This window comes from Melanotaenia boesemani, chromosome 6 (genome assembly GCF_017639745.1).
Source record: "Melanotaenia boesemani isolate fMelBoe1 chromosome 6, fMelBoe1.pri, whole genome shotgun sequence".
Classification (NCBI taxonomy): Eukaryota; Metazoa; Chordata; class Actinopteri; order Atheriniformes; family Melanotaeniidae; genus Melanotaenia; species Melanotaenia boesemani.
In genome coordinates, this window is record NC_055687.1 from 33,672,712 (window position 1) to 33,700,658 (window position 27,947).

Genomic DNA, 27,947 nt, shown 5'->3' on the forward strand with positions numbered 1-27,947 from the left:
TTCAAAGTCTGACTGTGTGATCAAGACCAAAAAAGAAAAAAAAAGTAGATATTTCTGTATAAAGAACACATGAAGCACATGAAGAAAGAAAAACTGACCTGAACAAAAACCAGTTGGTAAGAAAGAGTCTATGTTTTATTGGACTGAAAATAGGGTTACATAGGTTAACACAGATAGAATAAAAAAGAAAAGAAAAAACAAAACAAAAAAAACCAAAGGGATGTCAATAACATAACAAAAGCATGGCTATATTTATAATACAGATAAACATAAAGAGAAACAGCATCCTAAATGTCTGATACCGGGACGAATAGAAATGGAGACAGGACAGAAACAGTCGTGGCTGCTTATAGATGAGACAATACACACATTTGCTGGCAGGTTTATTCTGACACGGTGACTGGCTTAATTATAGTAAAGTTAATGACCTTAAATCATAATAAACCAATAAGAATGACAAAGGTGCAAATTCTCCATCCATATTAAGTTGATCAGAGTTACTAAAATGTGTTACTGATGTACAACCTGAACTCTAAGAAAAGTGGGACTTTTTGTAAATAAAATGTAAATAAAGAAAGTCCAGCTTTCGAAAATCTTATGAACTAATATTTAATTCACAGTAGAGTATAGAAATCATATAAAATATTAAAACTAATGCATTTTACTCTAGAATTTGTTTACTTTTAGGAGAGAAAAGTTCAGATCTCAGATCTAAAATTTATTTTAAATTAGCACAGTGAGGTTTGGCTGAGTTGTGGAGAGAAAAGTGTTCACTCAGTTTTTCACCTGGTGCTTTATTTTATTAAGTTCACCAGTAAAGTTATATCCGCTGTTGTGTGTAGGAAATGGTAAAAGTAGGAGCTTAATTCCAAAATCTTTAGGAGTATCCTGTTGGATCTTGAATAATTTCATGACCACTTGAGGTGTTCAAAGTCAGACCTCGAGAGCTGCTGTTCTGCAGGCTTTGGATGTTTCCTTCTGCAGCACACCAGAATCAGATTCTGACACATTGCTTGTGCCAGAAAGACAGAATAGTGGCAGCAGGGGGCAGATGCTGTCATCTCAGTGTCAGAAGGCATCGGAACATAGGGCTGGAAATCTCAGTCGGTAGAGCATCCATCGGCCATGCAGGAGATCGAAGTTTGAATCCCAGAGTGGTGAATCGCTTTGGAGAAAAGTGTCTGCTAAATAACAGTAATGATGCTGATAATTTAGTCATTTGTTTAATTTCCATTTCCTTGTTTTTTTGCTGTACCGTCGGTGTTGCTGTTTCCCGTTTTTCTAGATTATGTGCGTACAGGAGGGTCAGAGTTGTGTGGAGGTAAGAACATTTTCACGTCAAGTTTGGTTTTCATAAATCCCAAAAGTTGATTATATTTGGCGTTCGCCGGTTTTTGTTCCTACGGCACGTTGATAAATGAGGCCCCAGGAGACCGCAGAAAAACAGAAAAACACCAGTATTTCAATAAAAACCTTTAAAAGAACAATACATGCTGTATTTCTGACTCATTGTGATGACACAATTTCCTTCTTTTTCCCAGCCTGGGGCATCACATAACAGCTTTGTTGTGCTTTATAGCACTATGCTACATGCCAACAACTGGATATCAACACACTGGCTGTTTTAAACATGCACCATGACTGATTCAGCAAAGAAACTCAAGAGGACATTATCAGAGGAAAAAGGAGTGAAAGGGACAGAGCAAGAGATAAGACGTGAGTCAGCATGAAACTGACTTTTACTGGCTGGAAGGAGTTCAGAGAAGAGACAGGCTGTAAGATGAGTTAGCCGTCAGTAGGGGGTGCCTCAATGTGATAATCCTCCAAAGTTCAGTAATGCAGCTTTAAATCAAACTGTTCTATTATAGCTGCTGTTTCTTGTTACTGAATATGATAATTTGAGAGAATGCACCATATTAACAAGCTGAGATGACTTTACTTGCTTTGTTTTCCCATTTTAACATTAATACTAATGCTAACAGTGGAAGCTGATACGGCGAACGGTCCTGTAAACACATCACGACCTAAACTACACAACACCATTAGCAAAAAGAGGGAAAAGATCTATTGTCATGATCTGTGGGTTTTGGTTTTTGTTAGTTTAGCTTTTGCCTAAGTTGTGTCTTTGTTTTATATAGTAGAGTTTCCCCTTTTGTATTCTATTTACTTTCTGTTCACTTCTGTTACCTTCAGTCTACATAAACCTTTATTCCTGGACCTGTCTGCCTCCTGCCCTTCTTCCTTGCATTTGAGTCCATCCCCCCACGTACTGTGACGCCTAAATATCCTGTTAGCTGTATATCAGAAGGTCTGCAGATGCTCCATGATGAGCACAATCTGATACAGAACAGCGGAAGAAAGAAACATGCATTTTTTTCTCTTTTTATGATTTAACAACTGAGCCAGTCTATTGGATTATTCTTTTTGTTTGTGCTTCATTGTTTTTTTTCTACATCCCAGCTCAGTAAAAATTCTTAACCTCTAAACCTGTGCATGTAATCATGCAGACATATGAATTAAAAACTAACAGAGATTTCAAGCATAGTTTCACAGCTTGTAGTTTGCAATAAAAAGTCAGATTTGAAATATTCTGACTTTTCACTGTAAGCCTTTAAAGAAATTAATTTGAGCATCTATTACTCGGTGTGCATACTGGCATTAATGATGGACTCTGCCAAGTAAAATTCTTTGACTTAACAGATTTGCTGTGTCGCAGAGAGAAAAGCAGTTGTCAGCTCTGCTTCCCACATTATTATCGACTTAACTTGAGCTTAATCGCTTTCTCATTAACACACAATACCTTAATCTAATTTTGAGTCTGGTAGCTAAAGTTGTATAAAGGCAGACAGAGAAGGCACTGCTCTTCTTCAAGAAAATCTACTCAACACTTTCCAAAATGCTGCTTTAATAACAGATTAAAACCCATGGCATGCTGACTTGATCATGAGATAAAATCAGCCTTTTTGTGTGTGTGTGTGTGTTTTTTTGTAAATAAATAAATCATAATAATAAAATAAATTAGCCTATTTTAAATAGAAAAGGACTAAAAATGTGTGCAACCAGGACGAAAATGACATTTTAAAGGAACAGCCAGTTTTAAGAATGAAATTTGTTTTTTTAACTGAATCTTCCTGAGCAGCAGTGTTAGCAGAATTACCACATTATTATTATTATTATTATTATTATTATTATTATTATTATTATTATTATTATTATAGTGAATAAATTACTGAAGAATTAACCAGATTTCTGAGTCACACACTTATTTAATCTATCTTATACTCCAGTAGAGAAAATCATAAGCTCGAACATTTATTATAATTCCTTTTCTTTTTTAATTTGAAAAATTTAAATGAAACGCTAGCATAGCTCAAAGATTTTCATTTTATCTCCTTATTCAATGATAAAAGGATTCAGACGATAACAGCAGGATGTTGTAACATACCTGACATATTTCGGCTGCTACCTACAACCTTCCTCAGAAACCTCCCCTGAGGCTTTATCAGCTGTTTTCTGGAGGAGTGGCCGTCCCAGCAAACTGGTATGGCCTCGCCCCTCCACCGTGTGGTGGTCTCTAGAGTAAGGAGCTCACTCCAGAGACTAATCTAGCATCTAGCATTCTTTCCTACGACTCCCAGTCAAGCTGTCTGACATCAGTTTACCAAGAGCCGTCTTTCTTCTTTACAACACTTCAGGATTCTCAGCTCTTTCGATGATCCACAGATATGTATTCAGGCTGTATTCACATCACTTTTGAAGGAATGTACATTTTTAAAAAAATTCAACACAAGACGAGTCAAGGCAGCTCCAAGTCTGCTTGATGTTTACTGGTGGATTCAAGCTTTCGCAACCAAACATGGAGCAAGTAGTTTGATTTTAAACACCACTAATGGCAAACATATTTCAGTGCAGTTTCTCTAATAAGGTGAGAATAGGGGTGGAGTCTGATTGTAGAATAAACATAGGCAAAAAGAAGAGCTTATCACATTTAGTTGAGGAATGAAATATAAAATTACCTATCTGAGTGCAATGTATTTATCGGTTAAATAATGGAAAAATAAGTGATGTTTCACAATAGAGCTGGACATGGTTTCAACAATATTTGTTACATCTATTACGTTTCATTGTGTAATTGCCCTTAACAGGTCTTAGTTGTCAACATACGTGGTATTTACAAGTAGAAAACAGCAAGTTATTGTATCTTAATCATGAAGAAAATGTGACATCAGGCTCAACCCATAAGAACCCGACGTGACATATTTGTCACATACAGTTTCTGAGACATTTTGCTTCAATTTATGGAATAAACTTTGCTCAAGATCCTGTTGAACACAATCTAATACTTGTCTTCTGTCCCCTAATAGATACCCAGAAGCAAAAAAGCCATATTATAATATTTTTCAACTATCACATGGTAATAAATGGTAGATATCCCTCCAAAAATGTAAATTGTTTTGTTACATTTTGTTACAGGGCCAAATAAAGATCTCATATTTAAAATATTTTACTTTTCTCACCATTTTTTAATGGGTCAGGCCTTAACAGGTTAATATGGAAGGAATCATGGTGGTATGCCACTCTGTGCAGACTGTAACAATCCTAATGAACAGCCAAAACAATCATGACTAGATGTAAAGAGCTTGTGGAAAGTTGTTTTATCTAAATGAACTTAAATAGACATTATTCTTTTGTTTTTCTTTTATCTAAAATTAGTTGTGTTTCGGCTCTATGGCAAACTCCAATTAATCAAATCAATGCAAAAAATGTCCTTTTCCTTTAAAAGTAGTACTACATAAAAACAATTTAAAAAAAGCAGCAACTTTTGTTTTACAAGCAGTAAACCAATAAACAGCTTTTAGCAGCTGTTTTCTCTGTGCACACTAACAGCTCAAATAGTTCTTGTAAATCTCATATCAAAATTAATGAAATAAAATCAAATATTTATGACAAAGAAGGATGAACATTTCAGGATTTACTAATTTAGTTAAACCTCTGCCAAAAGTGAAGATTTGCAAATACTCTATTTGCACATCTGTGTGTGGACATATATAACCGGGGTTTTAGGTTTGGAAACGTCATTGTCTGCTACAAAAATACTCTTTGTTTACAACAGCATGGATGTCCTCAAAACTGTGTTGGCATTATCCATTGTCCAGGCGCATTCTGTTTGTTTGTTTTTACAAGCTCAAATACTGCTCCACATAGACGACCACAGGCGAAGGACGAGATTAAGGACAGTTATTTTCCGCCAGCTAGCCATTTCACGTTCGAGGCATTTTCTCCGTCAATAGAGAAGCATAGACAAGCTGTATATAAAAGATGGGTGGAGCCTCTGTGATGTCGCCTGTAGGTTTCTGAAGAGCTGAATTAAAGCTCATTGGGCAGTTCCCACCGTTGCCATCTTGGCAGCATCACACGTGTCATCATTCCCAGAAAATCCAAAAATGGGAAAAGAGGAGGAGCTGAGAGGGGGGCTGTGAGCATGGGGGTCGATGATTGACACCAATCAAACTCTGAGATGCCTGTAGCTAAGAGCTAAATGAGCCAACTCGGATCTAACGTGAGCTAACCGGCTAACGGAGGTAGGCAGGCTAAAGCTAAGGCGCACTGTTAGTCGGCTAAAAACTGTGTTTGTGCAACACTCTCCCTTACCTGTCAGTCAAAAGGACACGCCCTAATTATACCGAATTTCAAAATTAAATAACATCTAAATTGATGAGTTAGTAAAAAATTCACCCCCTCACAGTTGTCATGAAGGTAAACTTGACCTATTAATCCTAAAATGGATTTTTGTACCAGGCTTTGAACATGTTTATTTCTGCTGTGAAGTTGGTCTTTTTAACATGAGAGTCTATGGGGATTTGCTCTGTTTTGGAGCCAGCTCCTAGTGGATGAGGGGTGAATTGCAATTTTTTTCTCTTTTGCATAGGCTTCATATTTTACCGCCGGAGGTTGCCGCTTGGTTTTGGGTCAGACCGGAACGCACTACCAGCTGGTGGGAGAACTTTGAGCAAGAAATCGTCCTCCAAGAGGAATGCGTGAAAATTTCCACATGCCACGGTCCTCGCTCTTGTCATTGGGGGAGTTATGTCCTCACATAGAGGGGCAGTCTACTGTTATGTGATCACCGGTCAGAGTTGTAAAAGAGAGTTGCCTGCACACTATACTATTTAGCTGACAAGGGTAGATTAAGAAAAACTGCAAATGCATTTGGACTGTCAAGGCAGGTTGTATCAAAAATTGTTCGGCAGGTGTGTAAAGCTGCACTTGGGACCCCAATACATACAGCTGCCAACAACTGAAGGTGCTGTGCATTCACTTGTAGAGAAATTTGAACAGATACATGGCCTCCCTCAGTGTCTAAGTGCTGTGGATGGCACACATGTGGAAATAAAGCAACCATCAGCCATTTCCTCTGATTATCTGAATCAAAAGAGAAATTTTACCGTAAATATTCAGGCCACTTGTGACTACAAATACTGTTTTATGGCCATGGTAAAATGACCAGGAAGTGTACACAACACCCGTGTTTTCGCCAACTCGGCTATCAAAGACTCTTTCAAAAGTGGAAAAATCCCTTCTTGTTCAAAACAGATTGTTGACAACAAAGCACACATCCCAGTTTAAATTTTTGAGGGACCCTGCCTACCTCTTGCCACCGTATCTAACGGGGGAAATACTGCTCAAGAGCAGTATTTTGGACTTTTTGTCCAGAGCGCGCATGTAATAGATGTAATGTATGCAGTTGGAAGGCTAAAGGCCCGTTTTGGAGCTTTGAGGAGAGCTATGGACATCAATCTGCAGGAACTGCGATTTGTCATTTTTGCATGCATAATTACTGTGAGGCATATAATGGCACAATAGACGACAACCATGTTACTGAAGCCATTCAGCATGACAACGACAACCAGCCAGACTCAGAACCAGACGTCAGAGGTGACGGCTTGACAGGTGAAGGGAAGAGGGTCAGGAGAGTCTTCACCCAGTACCTGGATCCATAAAAGGGACAGTGTTGTCGGGAAAGGGTGAAAACTGATGTGGGGCAATGACGTTATACCAAAGCTACACACACAATTGTTAAGTGGTGTCATTATATAAATTGTTTTTGGTAAATGTTCACATATGTTTATAGTTCACATATTTATTTGCAAAAATTTTAATTGTTATTTTGAAAGAAATATTGTGCTTGTCACTGAACATTTGAAGGCAAAGTGCAAAAACACTCTTGACATCTATATAAATAAAAATAAAACAGCAAAACTTAAATAATGAAGAGGCTGTTAGTGCAAATAAAACTGTTGTGTTAATATTTCACAACATTAAAACACCCTACATTTAATTAAATGACCTCATGAGAGTTTTTGGTGCAAACCTATTTGTAAACAGTTGCGAACACTTGACATTTTATATTTCAAACTTAATGCTTGAACATTAGGAAGGACTATAGCATTTATTTATCATCAGTGAAAAGGGCTGGGGTATAGGAGAACCCTGTGAGCCCTGTGCTCTCAGCAGTTGTGCTGGGATGGGTTGCATCTTGTGTGTTGATGGTGCTGATTGCATTCTGTTGTGTTCCTCTGACAGAAGGTGAGTTGTTTTAGAATTAATTAAATGTTTGATTTGGGTGGATTGATTGTAGTGATGGTGTGTGTGAATAAATGTGTCCTATAGCTTCATACAGCATGTAATGTAAAGGTTGTATAAGAGGAGGCTGCACGACTTGTCTAAAAAGAGAAAAACCTTCAGCGATGGATGTAGTGAGCATGCAAAGTGAATTTGTAATTTTAGCAATGTTGTCAGCTGCTTGTTTTTCTGATGTTTCCAAAAAGTCCACCAATTTCTTCTTTACACGCTAGTCCTCTTCATGTGCATTAAGTCACTGGGTCTCAGCTGGCAGCTTTCTCTTCAAACGGTCATGTTAGTTTAGCCTTTATAAATGAAAAAAGAATAAAATCATAAGTAAATATTGAAAAACTGATTTTAATTCTATTTTAACCGCTTGCATGCGACATAGCAATGAATTAGCCACTTTTGTGCATGCACTGCTAAGCCAAACAGACTAAATTTATAATGAGTCAATGCAAATACACACCTGAAGCAGGTCTGTCCTCTGTTTCACTGCAGTTGTCACGCTGCTTTCCTGCTCAGTGTCTGACACAGTATTGCATGGCTCTACCGTACATGAGGAGGACATAGAGGGTAATGGAACAGGGAGGCAATTGTCCGGGTCATTTGTTTCGATGCCAGACAACATGGTTATAGTGGCAGGGAAACCAGCCCATATTTGTTCATACGACTCAAAATAAAGAAGAATGACTCTGCCATACCTGCTCCTGTGTCCAGTCAACGGCCAAGCGATATTTGCATCTGAGTGCCTTCATTTTTTGGTCATTATAGCCCATGTTAGCTCTCCCCTCCATGGGGAAACTCATCGGAGGTCTCCGTAGGGTACTGAAGTGTCAATATGTCAATATACTTGCTTTGGCAAGACTCCCAATCAAGGTTTTCTTGTGTCTTGTTGACTTTATATTCCAACACCATGTTCAAGAACAATTCTGTCTCCTTATGGGTCCAAACGAACGTGCCTGGCACCATGTTTCATGTTTTGTGGAAGTGACGTTGTGAGAAGTGAGGTTATTCTAATGGGATAGGATTAGGGGCGCTATTGCAACCTAAAGGTTTGGTATGCTTATGAATGTGCTTAACAACACGGTTATGCAGATAGGTGTGGATGGAATTTAAAAAAAAAAACAGCAAAAAAAAAAAAAAAGCAGGTGGTGTGGACCCTTTTTTTTTACTAGATAGAAGGGGTAAGAAATTTGGTTTTACAAAAACCCGGCTGCGTGTGTACAAGCCTCCTTTTTTGCTCTCTAAACTACTCTGGCTAGTTGGGTCATGGACAATCAACATCTGAGTTTGTCCTGAAATGTCTGGTACCAGGACATTAGCAATAGTTACTGTGGGTGTTGTGGGTTGTGGGGAAGGTGCTTGTGGAACGCTCATATGAACGCATGGGTGCAGGTTTTAGAGCATTGTATTGATTAAATTGGGCAGTCTTACTAACTTTACCTGTCAGTAACTTCATGGCTGATAGGTGCATAGGCTGACAGCTAGTTGTCACCATGTAACTTCTGATGTTCTTCTGTTTTTTTTCTAAGTGGTGCTAGATAGACTACAACACTATCATCAGCTAAATGAACGGGCATATTACATGTTTACTCATGTCTCATGTCATGAAAATTAGGCCCTATAGGTTTTGGATGGACAGAGCTAGAAGGGATCAGCCATTCACTGCTTTGGTATAGATCAGAATTATCAGGTTTTTTTTTCCCTTCAGCAAGGAAAATTGCATTATTGCGGCATGGAGGTAGACCACATGCAAATAAAACAATCTAAAACATCAAAAGAAAATACCGAAAAATATGAGATAAGTATGTACAAAACTAGAAGATCCAAATATGAATACACAAATTACACAATATTATATACATCATTTTCAGGAAATTTGATAATTCACTCATTTAGGGTGCAGCCGCCTGTCACTAAATGAATTTTCCAGTGCAGACACAGTGTTGTGCATGGGTCAGACATTTGTCAGGACTGCTGATCGCTTGGCTAGCAGTGTAATCGGTTATGTCGTTATGCAACTGCTTACACTCCCATTAGTTTATCTAAGTGGCTGTGGTTCAGTTTGAGGTTCAGTGATCCAGAAATGGCCGGGTTGACACTTCGATCCTCATTATAAGATCCTCCAGATTTTACCACATAATGCAATTTGGACTGTAATTAAAATATAATTCAAAAACTTAAGCTAGTGACGTATAACTAGCCAGCAAGTTTAGTCAAAGTTCATCTATTGCACAAGTGCATCACTACCTACACCTTACACGAGTGGTAATTTCTTCATTATGTACTCCCTAAATAGATAAAAAATGTGGGGTTTAGTATGTTTGGGGTTTTTAACCCTATGTTGGTAAATGTATTCTGTGAACACAGATAGTTGCTTGTATGCATTTAGGATAATTTGGTGTAATAAAGATTGCATTGTTGGTCATTGTTGGTCAGACATATTACATTTATTGTTGATGAAGCAGCTGATAAATTTAACTGTGGTTTATTATTTTTGTATTTATTGTATTTCATTTATTCACTTTTAAATTATTCAATCTTTATATTTAATTTAGTTATTAAACTTTGTATTTTATTTATTTTAATTCTGCTTTTATTGGTGTTTTTGTTTTTTTTTTTAGTTTAGATTGATTTGAGGTTTGTTTAATTTTTTTTTTTCTGCTCAAGTGTTTTCCTCATAGGGATTCTCAGCATCAGGAGGTATGCCTGCTCTGGTTGCTTGTTGTTGCCGTGGGGATTGTACTTGTAGGGGTAGTCAGGGCCCTGCACTGCAGCCTTATGGCTGTGGTGTGGGCCTGGTCTGCCCTAATCTGGGTCATTCCCATGGTGACGTCCTTTATGGTAACAGGTTGGGTTGGCTCTTGGTGTGGATGGACCCCTAGGATATTGTTTCCTCATCTGGTGCCAAGACAAATGTTTATTTTTTACTGTTATTTTTTAGTTAGAGACAGTTTATTTTAGAGTAGGGTCAAAGGGTGGAGGGTGGGACTCCATGTCCGCTTAGCTTGTATGTGAGAGAACACGATTTGTTTCATGATAAACTTCGAGTGTGCTTGTGTTTTTATTATTTATTATTATTATATATTATATTATTATATTATATATTATTATTATATATTTATTTTTTCATACTTTATTAATCCCAAGCTGGGAAATTCTTTCTCTGCATTTAACCCATTCTAGTTGCAAGGAGCCAGCACCTAGGGAGCAGGTGGGGGTTGGGGGCCTTGCTTGGGGGCCCACAGTGGTGTAATCACTAGGCTACCACTTACCCAAAAATGTGGAAACGCTTCACGAATTTGCATGTCATTCTTTCGCAGGGGCCATGCTAATCTTCTCTGTATCCATTACAATTATTAGAAATAAAGTTTGATTTGATAATCTAGATGCTTTTGCTTTATTGAAGTAATGGATATTTAAATATTGATATTCAGATTTAATTTGTAGCATGCAGTGAGATACAGGATCCAGATGGGCCTTGATGTCCCAACAGTGGCCATCAATAATAAGGCAGGCCCACAGCAGTGAGTTTTTGGTTTGTTTCTCCTGGGCCACTTCATCAGTTCAACATGGCAGATGGTAAGGAAGGAAACCTGCTACGGTTTTGTTAGTTCTAAAGTCATTAATTCTGGATAGTCATAAAGTTACACTAATGAAATCACAGTTATGAATATTGCATAGCATTTCTATCAATAAATGGCCTTCAGTAATTTCAGACTGAAATTAATTCTGTTATTGATGTTTCCTTCTGGGGGAAGTGTGCAGCTTGGAGACTCTTTGTCTTTCATCTAGCACCACCATCATGTTAATTCTCCACTGTTAGCATGCTCAAAATTAAAGATACCCTATCTAGCTGGTATAGTTATTATTTAAGTAATAAAAAAGTTGTTTGCTTCTGCAGAAAAACTTAAATATTTTGACTAATACCTAATCTACCTGAACTAATAACCAAAAGCAGGCTGCGCAGTGGTGTGGTGGTTAGCACCGCAGCCTCACAGCAAGAAGGTTGCTGGTTCAAGCCTTTTCTGGGGGAAAGTTCAAACTGGGGGTGTGGAGTTTGCATGTTCTGTCCGTGTATGCGTGGGTTCCCTCCGAGTACTCAGCTCCCTCCCACTGTCCAAAGGTTAATTGTTTAATTAATTAAATTACAGGTTTTTGCATTTTACATTTGGTTACTAAATTCTCCCTAGGAGTGAGTGTGTGTTGTTTGTCCCTATCTGTGTTGGCCCTGCGATGGACTGGTGACCTGTCCAGGGTGTATCTCCCTCTCACCTGTTAAAATGCTGGGATAGGCTTCAGCTTACCCATGACCCGTAATGGATAAATGTGGTACAGGTAATAAATGAATTAATTTTAACTAATTAAGATCCAATATATTTATTACTAATTTAGAAACAACTTTTCCAATAGTTTTTTTAATAAACAGACCCACTAAAACCACATTGTTTGCAGTGGGTCTAAACCGAGTTTGGTACCAGTTTCACGTCATTATGGCAAAGTGTTCAGTAATCTCACTTTTTCACACATTCAGTGGATTTGAAGGAGCCTCTAAATTCACGCTACAAACCCGCACTTTGTTTGGCCTTAAACGAAGGCTGGTGATGCATCCTTCGCGGCCTCTTTTCTCCTAAAATTCATTGCGCACAAGATGGTGGCGAATGAGCAGCCAAGCTCAGAAGTACATTTCTTTTTCTTTTATTTTTTCAAACTACACTTTAGTAGAAATGTGACAAAACCAAGTACATTAAAAACATGTTTGTTAAACGGTGGCATTAAAATTCTGTCATATTTGACATTTGAGGATTTTTAAGGGGTTAATGAAGTGTGTACCGGCTGGAAAACAACAGAGCCTGAGATAGTTGTGTGTTTTTTTTTTTTTTTTTTTTCACATTATTACTCAGTCATGTTAACGTTCACTAAAATGTGCTATTTCAAGAACGTTAAGCGGACTCCGAAGTGTGCAGACTACGTAGGACACTCCGTAGCCTACGTAGTCTGCACACTCCGAAGTGTGCAGACCCTGAATTGGGACATAGCTGGTGATTAACCTCTCCAGGTGTGTTTTAGGTGGGTGAGGGTGGATCCATCATCCTGGATTTTTATACCACAGATGTTGCAGTTTGCTGCTCTTTTATTTGTCACTTTTTATTAAGTTTTTAATACCCCAAAATTACAATGGTACTGCAGCAACAGATGTGTTGCCATTGTTTTAAATGATTGAATGTGCGGACGTCTGTGGTTGTGTAATGTTACATCAGTGTTACGTTTGGGGAAATGACAGCAGATAACACAGAAAGCAGACAGAAGCTCTGACAGAGAGAAGATCATGAAAAAAAAAGATTGTTACGAGTCTCAAATCGCGAACATGTGTTGAGTCTGAAGTCACTGGAAATGCAACTTAAGTGTGACCCAAGTCCAAGTCTCAGACACGAGTCCCATCTCTGCTTATGTGTGAACTGAATACAGAGAGTAATGAACAGCTGTCTCTCTCCATAGATTAATGGATAAATGTGAAAACATACTTGCTTTTAATCATCCTCATAATGGATGCCTCATGTATTTTGCATTTTTTTGAAGTATTGTTTGTTCACGTCCTAATAAATAAACACTGCATGCTTGCAAGCTGCAACATGCAAGTAACCAGTAGGGGGCAGTTAAGAGACCAGTTTGACCAGAATCCTAATAAATCCTGATATTCAGCAACTCTATTCAGTCTAAATTATCCAATCTGGCCCCTAATGGAATCTTCTGGTAACAAATGCCCACAAGTGCAGTCTGCTTAGCTGGATCAGTGAGATCACGAAATCACAGGAGAACTGGAAAATCTTGTGATTCGTCACTTTCAGGATAAACATTTCATAGTCCATGATGAAAAAAAACACTGAAACCCAGTGACCGATTAATCACGTAATGTTTACATGGTTTAGCAAGTGCAAATCTGCATTGGGGCTTTTATTTTGAAAATTACTGGAAGCTTTTACTTCTCCCGTGTCTGATTTCCTGTCTGGCCATATCTGAACTGCTGACACATTCTGGATGAGTGGTCTGTCAAAAATAGACTCGATGTGTATGTTTAGTGGAGAGCCACACATGCTTTGCATCGCACCTGGTGTGAACCAAACCACTGACTAAAACGGCCGGGGCGCAGCCGGAATGTGGTGCACAGCCGGAATGTGGTGCACAGCCGGAATGTGGTGCACACTGCGGAATGTGGTGCACACCGCGGAATGTGGTGCACACCGCGGAATGTGGTGCACAGCCGGAATGTGGTGCACAACCGGAATGTGGTGCACACCGCAGAATGTGGTGCACAGCCGGAATGTGGTGCACACCGCGGAATGTGGTGCACACCACGGAATGTGGTGCACACCACGGAATCCACAAATGTGAGGTTTAAAAGCAAGTATATATTTGCCATTTATTGCCAAAACCTCTGTGAATGTGCTAAATGGAAATAGATGGAAAACTAACCTCATGTGTACATGACTGGCTGAATAATTTAGTGAATTTGATTAGTATTTTTGCTTGAATTGCTCAATCAGGGAAATGGATGCAAAGAAGGATTTAAATTAAACCACAATAGAAATTGAACACTTTTCTGCGAGGTAGAGAAAATGAATTCTGCTTCATTTAGTGATTAGAGGTGAAGGTTTTCTGTTTAGGTGAGTTTGTGTGTAAGAGAAACATCTTTTTTTTGGTGTATGCTTTGTTCATGCATCTGGTCCCTGGAATTGGCTTCTGTGAGACAGATTCAGGGCTGTGTTGAAATAAACAGACCTCTAAAGGTGATAACAATAATTGTCAAAGATGTCGCTTTTCAGACCAGATTTTCATAGAGCTGCAGTAAATTTCACATTCTGGCATTTTTGTTTGCTGAATCCCTTTGTGATTTTTTCCATCAGCAACATTGAACAGATCACACACAGGAATGGTGATCCACTCTACAGGTCTTGGTCCAAGCAATTTCATTTTTCAGATCAAGACAGCTTGGTGGCTTAGAGGTGGCTCTGTGAGCACAAGGTAGCTGACAGAAGTTTTATTCTCAGGCAGATGGGATCACAGAAATCACAGTCTGTGAGCTTTAACGAAACCACACTGATAGACTGACTCAACCAGGTTGACTCATCACGCAGCAGGCTGCTCTCTGGTACTCGGTTTTAGTTATTTAAACTAAACATAGGGCATAGTGGGGCTGGTGTGTATAGCATAGTTAAGATTTTGCTGAATGTGCCAGCATCAGTTCTTAACACACACACACACACTCTAGTTTATCTATAGATATAAGTATACTTCCTACTGTTATTATTAGTGTGGTCAGCGCCTGCATCAGCTAAGGAATCACTCCAGAGTGAGGCTTTCTATCTACTCTCAAAGCACTTTTATTACATAATTTATCAGCTGTGTGTGTGAGTGTCTGGGTTCGCTCTGGTCAGTCTCTGCTCTGCTGAGGCCCTGAGGGGGCGAAGAGGGGAATGAAGTCATCGAGCGATAGTAAACAAACGCGGCAACATTCAGATGTAGGCAGACACGGGTGGTCGATAGCTGCAAGGCTAATGCAGGGTTTTGTTTACCCAGCAGGGTTCATGTCAGGTAAAACAATCACTGTCTGAAACATGCACACACATATAAAGCGTGACATTTCACTTGGCCTTGCTTGGCCCGTGTGTAGCTCTTTTCTCTACTTTTTAATCCACACGGATAGCCATGGTGTTTGTTACTGTATGCATTGTGTTCTGTATGAAAGCAAGTATTTTTACAGCTCAGGCAGCTCCAAAGGCTACTTCACCAGCATTGGAACGTTACTTGTTGCTCTCATTAACACCCTCGCTTGTTGGCGTAACTCTCTCACATGTTGTAAAACAGCAGATTCGTCTTCTGAAGCCCCTTCTATTAAAAAAAAAAAAGGAGTAATTTAATTTATTTTTTTGCTTATGAATGTACATCTTTAATTAATCTTTTGGCAGTCGAATCAAAATGATCTTTTGCAATGATAAATTTCTAGACAAAAGTTTGTACACACTTACTCATTAACCTTCTCTGACCTGGTATCAACATACCTGGACATTACATTTTTGGTTGTCTGCATCATAGTACTTAATTAACACTTTGGCCTGATACACGCATAAGGATTTTTTAAATCTGATGAAAGTTTTTTGATCTGTTAGCGACTTCACACAGTAAGATAAAAAAATCTGGCATTTAACAGTTTTGATCATTTTGTGTGTGGTGTGGTCCGATAATCTCAGCACAGAACAGCGCACATATAAAGATGCTGTCCCGCAACCGATCTACGATCTAGTCCTCCGAGTCAGAAATCCCGTGTGATCAATTGTGATCTATTAAAAACAAAGAAGAAGAACCATGGCAACAACCAGAAAAACGAAGAAGAACCATGGCAACTCAACACCCAGCATGGAAGAGGATATACAAGACGAGGGAATGATGGTGGTCTTGGGACTATTATTAACAGAGAAAACCAGATCTGAAATAAATACCAGACTGGAGACAGCTTGAATGCGGACTTTATATCCTTCCTTGCTCCCCAGTCAGCTCGCTCTCTGATTGGCTGCATTCTGTTCACGTCACAATCCACACAGTCACAGCTTAGGAGTCGTCGTCTTTCCACACACATGAAGACTTTTGGTCGTAAATATTGAACATGTTCCATACTTCCGATTGTCATCCAGGACCTGTTTTGGAGCCGATTGTTGGGACGAATTCGGTCTTAATACACCTCAAACCAAATGATAACTTTATAGGAAAATCTTATAAGATGTAAGAGAAAGGGACATTTGCCGTTCCTGGTCATGAATGGGCGTAATCAGGACAAAAACAGCCCGATAATCTTTATATGTGCACCAAGCCTTAGGAAGAGGATTTAAGTGACTTTGAACATGGCATGTCAGTATTGCAGAATCTACTGGGGTTTTCACACACAACCATCTCTAGAGTTTACCGAGAATGGTCAGAAAAATAAAATATCCAGTGAGCAGCAGTTGTCTGAACCAACATGTCAGAGGTCAGAGGAGAATGGGCTGACAGGTTGGAGAAAAAGCAACAGGAAGTCAAATAACCACTGGTTCCAACCAAGTTCACTGTACTTCAATGATCTCCTCAGTTACCAGATCTCAATCCAATAGAGCAGCTTTGAGATGTGGTGGAACGGTTGATGAAGATGAAGATTCTCATCATGGATGTGCAGCTGACAAACCTGCAGCAACTGTGTGATGCTGTCATGTCAACATGGATATGAAGAAATGCTTCCTACAGCTTATTGAATCTACACCACCAAGAATCAAAGCAGTTCTAAAGGTAAAAGTACTACTGGTACTAGAAGGTGGTGAGTGTATAACATTTTAACATAATAGAAACAAAATTTAGATTGAACTGTTCTCTTTACATGCAAAAAGTTTTTTCCACTGCACATTAAATGAATAATCTAAACCTGAAATATTTGTTTTTTCTAAGTTACTTTCCTGCTTTATGATAATATTGCATGTCTAAGGTTGCAAGGCCTCTAGTGATCATGAAAGCAGTTGGATGTTCATTTTGAAGATAGCATTCATAAAGGTGAGGGTTGCTGTAACAGTGGAAAAAGAGGTTTTCTAGCTTTAATCAAATTATGTTATTGCCAAACCCAAACAAGAATGGAATGTTTCAGCATTGACCATGATGGTTTTCTTACCCAAACCAAGTAGATTTGATTGCTAACTCTAATATGGTCATGCTGTTGTCTTCCCCTAACCAGTAAGGAACCACAATGTTCTAATGAAGTGTAACTCAGAAGTCAAAACAGTTGCAATAAGTTGGTTTCTTACACAACATAAATTAGGGGTGGGACTTTAATGCGTTAATTACGATTAATTGCAAAAAAAAAAAAAAAAAAAAAAATGTATGCATTTAATTGCAGTTTTTTATTCCAAACAACGTGGAGCGTTGATGGACACCTCAGAGCTCGGCTAAAACTGTTTTGCTAATTTAACTACTTTGGTGCTATATTTAGCGAGTTTTCAGACAAATCAAATTACTCTATTTCAGGGATCTCCAACTCCGGTCCTCGTGAGCTACTGTCCTGCAGGTTTTGGATTTTTCCTTGATGCAACACACCTGACTCAAATCACTGGGTCATTAACAGGCTTGTTCAGAGGTGTGTTGTAGAAGGAGACATCTAAAACCTGCAGGACAGTAGCTCATGAGGACTGGAGTTGGAGACCCCTGCACTATTTCAAATAAGCGACTGGGGACAAATCAAGACTTTTCAGGTGTTATTGGAGACTTTTGGAAACTAACGTGAAAGCATGTTTAGTGTTCAACCAGCGTCCACTAAAATCCATTTAAAAAAAACTGTTGCTTTTTAAAAGCAAATATTGTTATGCGATTAAAATGGGATTCATTGAAATTAATGAATTACAAAGCTTGTAATTAATTAGATTAACTTTTTTAATCGAGTCCCACCCCACCCCTAAAGCACGACACAACAGTGTGCCATCAACCTAGCTGCTTCCCTGTTATGTTGTCATGCTTTGAGAGGGCTGCTCTAAATGTTCATGCCGCATTTCATCCAACTTTGACATCTCAAAAGTGAAAAAGGATGGTTCGTTGACAATTTTTCTTTTCCGATACATTTCACTGCAACTGTTTTCCTTTGTTCACCAATATTCTATCCCAAATCTGCATCAAGCCATCTACTATATTCCATTTTATTATCTAACTCTTATGTTTCTCACTATCCTCGAAGAAATTCTGTAGTCAACAAATAATATGACATTTCTTAGTCTCAGACGGTATCCACTGTTGTCTACTGGATCATAATGCAACTTGTCAATTCTCCCATGTATCCTCTGTAGAAAAGAAAGAGAAGTAACAATGACCTCTCACAGGAACCACAATGGAAGAAAAATAGAGCATTGGCACTTTTCAAATGTGGAAAAGTTTCTCACAATCTAACAAGTGTCATTTTTCTTTCGGCTACATTTTCTGACACTTTCCCTGCGGTCGTTGAGATATTGTAAAGAGACCAAATACAAGTCACTTTAAATCCCAGCCTGTCTTTCTCTTCTCTTTTTTCTCGTCTCTTCCTTTTCTGCCTCAGACACATTTTCTCACATTTTTCCCTCCCTCTGTGGCCACCTTCTTCTGTCCATCGCCATTTATCTCACTCTGTCTGTCGTCCTACCCTCCTCCCTCCTCTGCTCCGTCTCTCACATTGTGGTCTCCCACAGCAGTCGATCCATATTGAATTGTACTAATGTGGAGTCCTCGTCCATCTATAAAATGACAGACAGCTCATGGCTATTACATGGGGACATCCTGCCCTTCTGCTTGTCTGCTGACAGGGGCTGACGCCTCAGACACAGTGGAGGATATTTGACTCTTTTCTATCCGTCTGTGTAGGACTTGAATCATATGCAACATTTTGAGGCTTCAACCAGTTGTAAATTTCTTTTAGTTTCTTCCCACTGGTTTGGAGACACTGAACCAGCTTAACTTTGATCAAAGTTACATTTCTATACAACAGTTTTTCTCACAGTTGTTTGAATAGCAGATTTCCCCAAGACAATTACTCTACCAATGTCCTAAGGCTCCCCGGAGTTCAACACACTAGTTTTATGCTTTAATTGTATCTCTGAAAAGGCATCTTGCTGCAGAGCAATAGTAAGTAGGTAGAGAGTAAAAGATCTTAACCCTGTGGGACCAAGAATGCTGAGAAAAATCAGTTGTGCGAAACAAAACCAAACCGTTCAGAATAATCAGGAGATAATCGCACACATGCTCAAGGCAATTAATTCAAATTTCATGATCTGCTATATTTCATTTCTGCACTTAAAAAGAAGTTGCTTCAGCACCCACCGTCAATTCTGATTCCTACCGAGAAACATACATTTTAACAGGATTGCAGAGTTGATTTAGGACTCTTTCTCACTTTAGACAGCAGTATTCCAGGGTTTAGGCTTGTTCATATTGCAGCCACTTGCCAGAGAGGATTGTCAGGCAGCCCTTTATAATGCCCTCATTGAAATAAATGTGGGGGCTGGGAGTTCGTATACTGTGATATTGACACTTTGAACAAGACCTAATGTTCCTGATGAATACATTTATATCAGGCACAGGCTTATACTGTATACACTTAACCTTTGCATGGATAATTCTAAAGCTTCTGCTGATTTGTTTTTCATTGATGAGTGACTATGAATATCACAAGTAGCAGTCTGGCTTATTCAGACCAACCTCTGCAGTGCTCTGCATGGTAGAAGTCAAACAGTTCAGCTTAATACAGATGATACTTAAATATTACTTCAATATATTCATCAACGTAAACCTGCTGATAGAGTAGTGAGACATCTGCAGAAGATATGCTCTGATACTTGCTTGTGGTTGGGACCCCTGTTTGTGTGTGTGTGTGCATGTGTGTGTGTGTGTGTGTGTGTGTGTGTGTGTGTGTGTGTGTGTGTGTGTGTGTGTGTGTGTGTGTGTGTGTGTGAGGCACCGAGAAGGTGTGGGCATATTCATTGTTCCCTGACTTGGCACCTGTACTTTGGGGTTTAGTCCGGTGGATGAGAGGGTAGCCTCCCTCTGCCTTCAGGTGGGGGCACCAGTCTTGACTGTTGTCAAACAGCAGTTCAGAGTACCCACCCTTTTTGGAATGCTTGGAAGGGGTGTTGGAGAGCACTCCTTCCGGGGACTCCCTCGTTCTGCTGGGGGACTTCAATGCTCACATGGGCAATGACAGTAAGACCTGGAGGGGCGTAATTGGGAGGAATAGCCCCCCTGATCTGAATCCGAGTGGTGTTTTGTTGTTGGACTTCTGTACTCATCATGGATCGTCTATAACAAACACCACGTTCAGGCATAAGAGTGTCCCCATGTGCACTTGGCACCAAAACACTCTAGACCGCAGTTTGATGATCGAGTTTGTAGCCGTATCGTCTTACTTGTGGCCGCATGTCTTGGACACTTGGGTGAAGAGAGGGGCGGAGCTGTCAACTGATCACCAGCTGGTGGTGAGTTGGCTCAGATGGTGGGGGAGGATGACTGTCAGGCCTGGCAAACCCAAGTGTGTTGTGAGGGTCTGATGGGAACGTCTGGTGGAGTCCCCTGTTTCAACTCCCATCTCCAGCAAAGTTTCAACTCTGGTGAGGCGGGGGACATTGAGTTTGAGTGGGCTGTGTTCTGTGCCTCTATTGTTGAGGCGGTCAACTGGAGCTGTAGCCATAAGGTTGTTGGTGCCTGTCGTGGCGAAAATCCCTGAACTCTTTGGTAGATACCAGCAGTGAGGGATGCCGTCAAGCTGAAGAAAGAGTCCGATCTGGCCTTTTTGGCCTGTGGGAACCAGCTGATGGGCATCGGCAGGCTAAGCGAAACGCAGCGTCGGCGGTTGCTAAAGCAAAAACTTGTTTGTTTGGAGGAGCCATGGAGAATGATTTCCGGACGGCTTCAAGATGATTCTGGTCCACCATCAAGCGGCTCAGGAAGGGGAAGCAAAAGTTTTTTTTTCTTGAAATCTAAAACTTACTCTTCTGAGCTTGGTGGATCATTTGCCACCATCTTGTGCTCAATAAATTCTGGGAGCAACGAGAACGAAGTGCAGATTTGAAGGCTGGATTCGGAGGCTCCTTCTAATTTTTGGAGCTATGATAGTGCTTGGTGCACCATGATAACGAATGTAGCCGACGAATCTGCACTTGTGTGCAGACCCTGAATTAGGACACACTGTAGAACAGTTTAGGGCTACTGGTCTGTAGTCATTTGGTTTAGATGGTTAGGATTTTTTAGGTACTACAACAAGGCATGCTGAGCTTTGTTCTGAAATTAACCTACTGAAGAACATGTTCAGCTCATTAGCTCTCTCCAGACCTCCATCAGTCTGATCCCCCTTTAATTTGAAACCAGTGATATTTTTCATTCCTCACCACACATCCCTCACGTTGTTCTGCTGGAGCTGCTTTCTAACTTTTTCATGGTGTCCTCCTTGCACTTCATCTTTGTTTTAAGTTGTTTTTGTGTTGTCTTCAATAGCGCCCTGTCTCCATCCCTGAAGGCTTTTTTTTTATTGTTTAGCAGCTTTTTCAGGTCACTGGTGATCCAGGGTTTTTTATTGAGGAAGTGTCTCACTGTTCTTGTTAAGACGATGCTGTTCACACAGAAGTTGATATAATCTGTCACACACTCAGTCATGGCATTGATGCCATCTCCATGTGGTTCACAGATGACATTCCAGTCTGTGACCTTAAAGCACCCTTTCAGAGCATCTTTGGCTTCATTAGACCAGGTTTTAAAAGATGGCTGGTTGTTACTGAATGACAGGCTTGTAGATGGAGGTGAGAAGAACCAGATTATGGTCTGATCTTCTTAAAGGAGGCAGGGCAGAAGAGCTGGATGCATTTTTAACATTTACATAAATAAAGTCCAACATCTGTTAAATTGTTGGTAATGTTGCAGACAGGGATGTTGTTGAAGTCTCCAGAGATTACAATGAATGTGTTAGGATGCTGTGTTTGTAGCCTAGCAACGATGGAGTTGATGACATCACAGGCTGTGCAGCGGTACCAAGTATAATATAAATCGCTACCAGAACAACACAGATAAACTCTCTGGGTAAATATTATGGATGAAAACTCATGGCTAAAAGTTTCATGTCCCTTGTGAAGATCTTCTCCTTTACAGTGACATGCCCAGGATGCACCAATGGTGGTTAAACGGCTCTCCAGTTCCACCTCCCTTTAGCTTTTTGCAGACTTTCTTATTGCAGTCAGTTTGCACTGTGTTCAAGCAGACACATTAGAGTATGTGTGTTCACCGACATGTGGTTTATTCAGCATGTCTCAGTGAAGCATGTAATACTGCATTCTCTGTATTTTTTGAGACCATATTAGCACTTAAAGGTTGTCAAGAGGCAATCTCACGTTACCCACCAGAACGGTTGGAAGAAATTGTTTGAATTTTTCTCTCTGTCTCTCTTATCTTGGTTTTGGAGAGCTTCATCAGTTGATCCCACTGGTAAACAATTCTTAAACATGTAGAGTATTATAAATGTGCACCATGTGGCACATTCTTTAGAATGGTGCATAGTGGTGCAGCAAAGTCATGCTGCCTGACAAGATAATTGTATGTGTTTTTGCATTTTGCTGAAGGTATGAATCTGTGTGTTTCCATGCATGTGTATATGCAATGAACTCACAATATTTGCAACATACTTGCACACATGTGTCTATGAATATGCACATATGTGCATCCATATTTATTCCTCATAATTATCACATTGACACGTGTGTGTCTGTGTGTAAGTTATATGCCAGAAATGCTCTGAATCAGACACAGTAAGTCATCATCTTCACCTGATTTCCATTTCTTTGTGTTAGTTTGCCTAGGAGTCATAAGTAAATGTTAAATCTGTACTGTTTTAAGTCTATAAAGCAAAAGTGTATGGCCCTGTATGAACTGATCTTGACAATGTAAGACTGTCGGTTGTGTGATACTGTCCATTTTATTTACCATCCAACAGTTCATTCCAGTGACTAGTTACAACTGAAGGAAAACACTACATCTTTCAGTTGTAGGTTTTAGTTTTCAGTTTATTTCAGACAGGTTTGGAGTCTGGATTTGAATCAGGCCATTAAAACACCTTGATTCTTTTGTTTTTTTCTTATATTCTTCTGTAAATTTGCCAACAGGATCATTGCTTTGAATCATTCTCCTGTTGCATGACCCTGTTTTGTCCAAACTTTAGATGTCATACAAATGATCTCATGCTTGACTCTGGAATATTTTAGAATACAGAAGAGTTCATGTAGATGCTATGGTCTTCAGGTACCCAGGTTAAACCCACATCATCAGCCTTCACTGCTGTGCTTGACTTTGTATCAGGTGTTTGTGCTGCCATGATTTTTTTAGACAGAAGAGGCTTGTACATTGCAACCCTTCTGAATAATCATACTTTTTCAGTTTTCTTCTAATTGCACACAAACTTTGACATTTGACATACCAACTGAGGCCTGTAGAGTGTGAGATGTGGCTCTGGGACATCCAAGTCTTGGATGACTGGGAACTAAGGATATCCTGATCAAGTCTATCAGACTGACTTCCCAATCAGGCACCTTTGAAAAATCAGTATCAAGTCACTGAGTCACCTTACTTTCTGATTTCTGTTGTTTTAAGTCAGCTAGAACAGTCTATGGTGATTAGCACATGGCTAATTTGCATATCAATACAGAGTCAGGTGAAGCTATTTCTCAAAATTCATTGATAATTTACACACGGCAGTTATTTTACTAGCATGAATATATCACTTTTTTCACCATTTAATGACTCAGTGAGAGATGCAAAATGTAAACATTACATGGAGAATCAGTATTAGCCAACACTCACTGACACTGATAAATGATGGACTCCTAGTTGTTTGGATATTACCTCAAAATCCTTCACAAATTTATGAACAGCTGCAGTTGCTCCTCTAAGACTATTGCTGATGTCTTTCCACCTTGGAATTATGTTAATGCACACCAGAGTGCTCTAAATCAGCAGTGTGCCAAACTGCAGGTGCTTTTTTTCTTTTTTCTTTCTTTTTAATTGTTATCTTGAAAAAACAAAGTTGAGAGGACGAGATGATTAAGGTGGGCTAAAAGTAATGGCCTTTTCCGACTAGTACTCAATTAACCCAGCCTGACACCACTCTTCCCGATTTGCGGGTGTTCCCATCAGGATTTTTCTGGGGCGAGTGGATACATTTTAGCAGCTACTTCGTTGGGGTTTTGAAGGTGTGGAGCCAGGCTGAAAATCATGACGTGTCAAGATAGCAGGCTACAACTGACCAGAATTTGACGCCATGGAATGAGTCATGAAAGCGACTCCCGACTCAACCATCTTTAAAAGCTCGAAGCCACGACTGTGGATACTAACATTGGCCACAGCAGCAGCAGAGATGGGGTTTCAAAAACAATACATGGTCCAATACTGAGGGGAAGACTTTTTTGTGCTGTTGGCAGATGAAAAAATGCAGAGTGAGCTGGACGGTGTAACGGAGAAGGCTTTCCAGCAACTAGCAGATTTAATGGCGGCCCACGGGTTTCCACGGAGCTCCAAACAGTGCTGGAAAAAGCACGGGAAGCAAGAGGGCAGAAAGCAGCACTGAGGAGAGCTGAGCTCGAGCATAACGCCGCTTAGGTGGACATGACCACTTCGACTTTTGTACATACCTGTATAAAAAATAGTCTTTTAATAAAAAGTAAATCTAATGCACTTGTCTTTACATAATTTCTCTATTGAGATTCTGGTGAAGAGCCATGTATTACATAGAATTATTCCTTATTCAGATGTCAGTTAAAACATGGGGGTTAAAATACATCTAGCAATGACTGAATATGGTGGAATCCAGTAAAATCTAAGAGAGGCTGAACTTACAAAATGGTAACAATTCTAGATAAGTTCTACATTTAGAGTAATTTAATAGTCAGTGAGGCATTTGTGATGTCAATTGTATGAATCTAGCCCAGTGGTTGGCTCTGTTTTAACCATTTTCTGATTATGAGCATTAAACAAAGCAGCACGTAAATCACGAGCTCAAAGCCTGCATTATTTTTCCTTGTGCGTCACAAACAAATTACTTTTACGATACTTGCCGCCTTGCAAAGACGACCCCAGAATACGGTCTTAATTGCTCTGTATTGTAATGGGAACAATCAAAACCGGGGTGGTGTGGTGTGGTGTCGGCTGAATTAAGGTAGGGGCTAAGTGGGTGCTACTGTGAAAAGGCCATAGGTGTGTGACACCTGATTTTATTGATCAAAACAGACCCCATGACAGCTGATGGGAGGGGCTACAGTCATGGTATATAGACCTGTGTGTAATTATGTGAATGAGCGTTTAGTAAAACTTAACAGTCACACACGTCACAATTTTACTCTTTGTCAGACTTGATAGAAGTCAAATCTGACGTATTTATCAGGGATGGATGCAGCTCGATCTGACGTCAGCTTTTGTCCATTGCTGTACAGAGACATCCCAGTACAGAACAGCTATGGACTGGAGTGCCCCTCGGATCCACCAGTTGAGGTGTTGGGAGAGAAGAAGATGATGGCTAAGCTAAATTTGACTTTCAGTGACAGCTTAGACAGCATCAAAGACAACACAGAAAGTCGTCCTCTATAGAAGGAAAATTTCCATCTATTCAGAGAAATACTGCAGCTGCAGCTTTGCTGAAGACTTTGAAAAAAGTGATGAATGTTTAAAGCCCAGTCTGTGGTTAGATTACTTCGAAATATTTCATTCCAGCTTAAATGTCATCAACGTGAATGAATCTCATCCAGACTGTCACTGGCAATGTGGTGATACTGGTGATAATGTCTGAAGGGGATAATGATGATGATGATGATGATGATGATGATGATTATTATTATTATTATTTAGTGGCTATTTTAAGTGGATGATATGTTGTCTGTTAGTTTCTTTCCTCGTACATCCATCCTGCAGCTTACAGGTTGTGCCATTTATCGCAGCTTTTAAAAAGTGAACCAATTTACTCTGACTCCAGGTATTAATTTTATTAATACGGTAACCATAATTTAAATAAATAAAGTAATGAATTAAATTTCTTGATGCTCTGAGTTGTATTCTGAAGGTGCCAAACTAAGGCAGAGCAAGCCCTTGCGTTCCTTTTTTTCCTAATGTTTCTAAATAAATATACAGTTTAACTCACATGTAGTTTATTGTGTTTTTAAATTCATATTTTATATAAGATAGTCATTTAAAGCTTCACCAAATCTGATAAACACATCAGTATTTGCCATACCATCCACACAGTAGAAGCTCCTGCCAATTAGCCAGTGGAGAGCATTTAGTGAGCAGTATCAGCAGCAGGAGAGGTCCCATTTACATCAACAGTAACAAAACACAGCTGCGATATGATCCTTGTAGTGCAGCACAGCACAGCTACGTCCTGCTGCGAGGCTGCTGTGGAGATACATGTTGTCATGTTGCATCGGCCTGGTGGAAACACCCAAGGGCGTGTCTTCAGGGAAAACATATCAGCTGCATTTTCCAGCTGTCCATAAACTAAAAGACACTATGTTAATCTGTGCAGCACTGTGCCCTGGCAGAATCATGGATAGCACTCCTCTGGAGGCAGATTTACATGCTTTCAGTCTATTTCCATGCATTAACCACAATAATCATGTAATGGGCTCTGAGCACTGCTAAAACATGTGTGACCTTCAACTCTGGGATTCGCCTGAATGCTTCCTGTGCAGGGATGGATTTTTCTTCTGTGCTCATCACATGCCTTTTATCAGTCTTTGAAATAGTGCAGCTGTAGAACAATAGATGCATTTTTGTGCTGCTTTACAAATCTTTTCCCCATCAGAAATTCACTCATTAGCTCCACAATAATGGATGATGTAATGATTTATGGGTTATTGCCACTTTGGTTGAATAGGAAAGCATTTTTATTCTGTATTGATTATGTGAAATAAGAAAAAAAAACACTTTAGCAGGGTGTTGTGAAAAAAAGGCAGAGCATATTGAATATAAAAAAATCCTCTCAACAAAAACATGTAGAGTATTATAAATTTACATTATCACACAGCTATTTTGCTCTCAGTCTTCCTCTCGTTTCAGCTTAAATAGCTGGCACAGGTGATTGAACAAACTGGGTGTTGACATATAAGCGTTCTCAAAATGATTTAAAAGCATTTAACATTTTCATCGCAAACCAATGACTCCTACATGGAGCAAGGACACATCTTTTTCATTGCATGTTCATTTAACCGTCCTTGATTTGTTTAGCTGAGCAGCCAGCCAGCCAGACTGCCTATCTGCTCTGATTCAGTTGTTGATATGATGGCTGAGGTTACTGAGTTTAAGTCGTTATTTTGGCTCAGCCTGTCGGCGCTGCCTGCCTGCTGAGATCCTGGCTAGGTAGCAAGTGGGCGTGCGTGCGTGCATGTGTGTGTGTGCCATGTGCACTTGTCTGTTTTGCGTGCACATATGTGTGAGCCTGTACCTTATTCATGTGTGTGGGCGATTGCGTGGGCAGAGCGTTAAAGCTGGTAGTGAGCAGGCAACCTGAGGACATATTTATGAGGTTTCTCTTTGTCGACACTAAGCAGTGAATATTAACCTGATGCGCTCTCAGCACCTTAAGCTGCAAAACAAGCAGAGCTCACATTTTTATGTTTTCTTTCTCATCTCAGTAATGCACTGATAAGAAAACGGGAGGAGGGCTAGCTCACACTGCACCAACATTGCTGTCGGGCAATTTCATCATGATGAAGATATCATCCATCTTGTGTCTACATGGATGCATGTCCATGCAAGACTCATGCAGC

The 27,947-nt window shown here is 39.7% G+C and overlaps 2 long non-coding RNA genes and 1 other non-coding gene across 5 annotated transcripts in view; 2 read left to right on the forward strand and 1 right to left on the reverse strand.

The window, feature by feature from the left end:
• The window catches only part of LOC121642434, a 190,544-nt gene that overhangs the window by 121,707 nt on the left and 40,890 nt on the right, over window positions 1-27,947 (forward strand). The gene's annotated exons all lie outside the window — the stretch shown is intronic.
• Window positions 10,904-11,013, reverse strand: LOC121642514. The gene has a single exon (XR_006010908.1). It is a non-coding gene; the product is annotated as a U6 spliceosomal RNA (small nuclear RNA).
• Window positions 12,246-26,936, forward strand: LOC121642439. The gene is made up of 3 exons (XR_006010887.1): window positions 12,246-12,307; window positions 16,238-16,242; window positions 26,925-26,936. It is a non-coding gene; the product is annotated as an uncharacterized LOC121642439 (long non-coding RNA).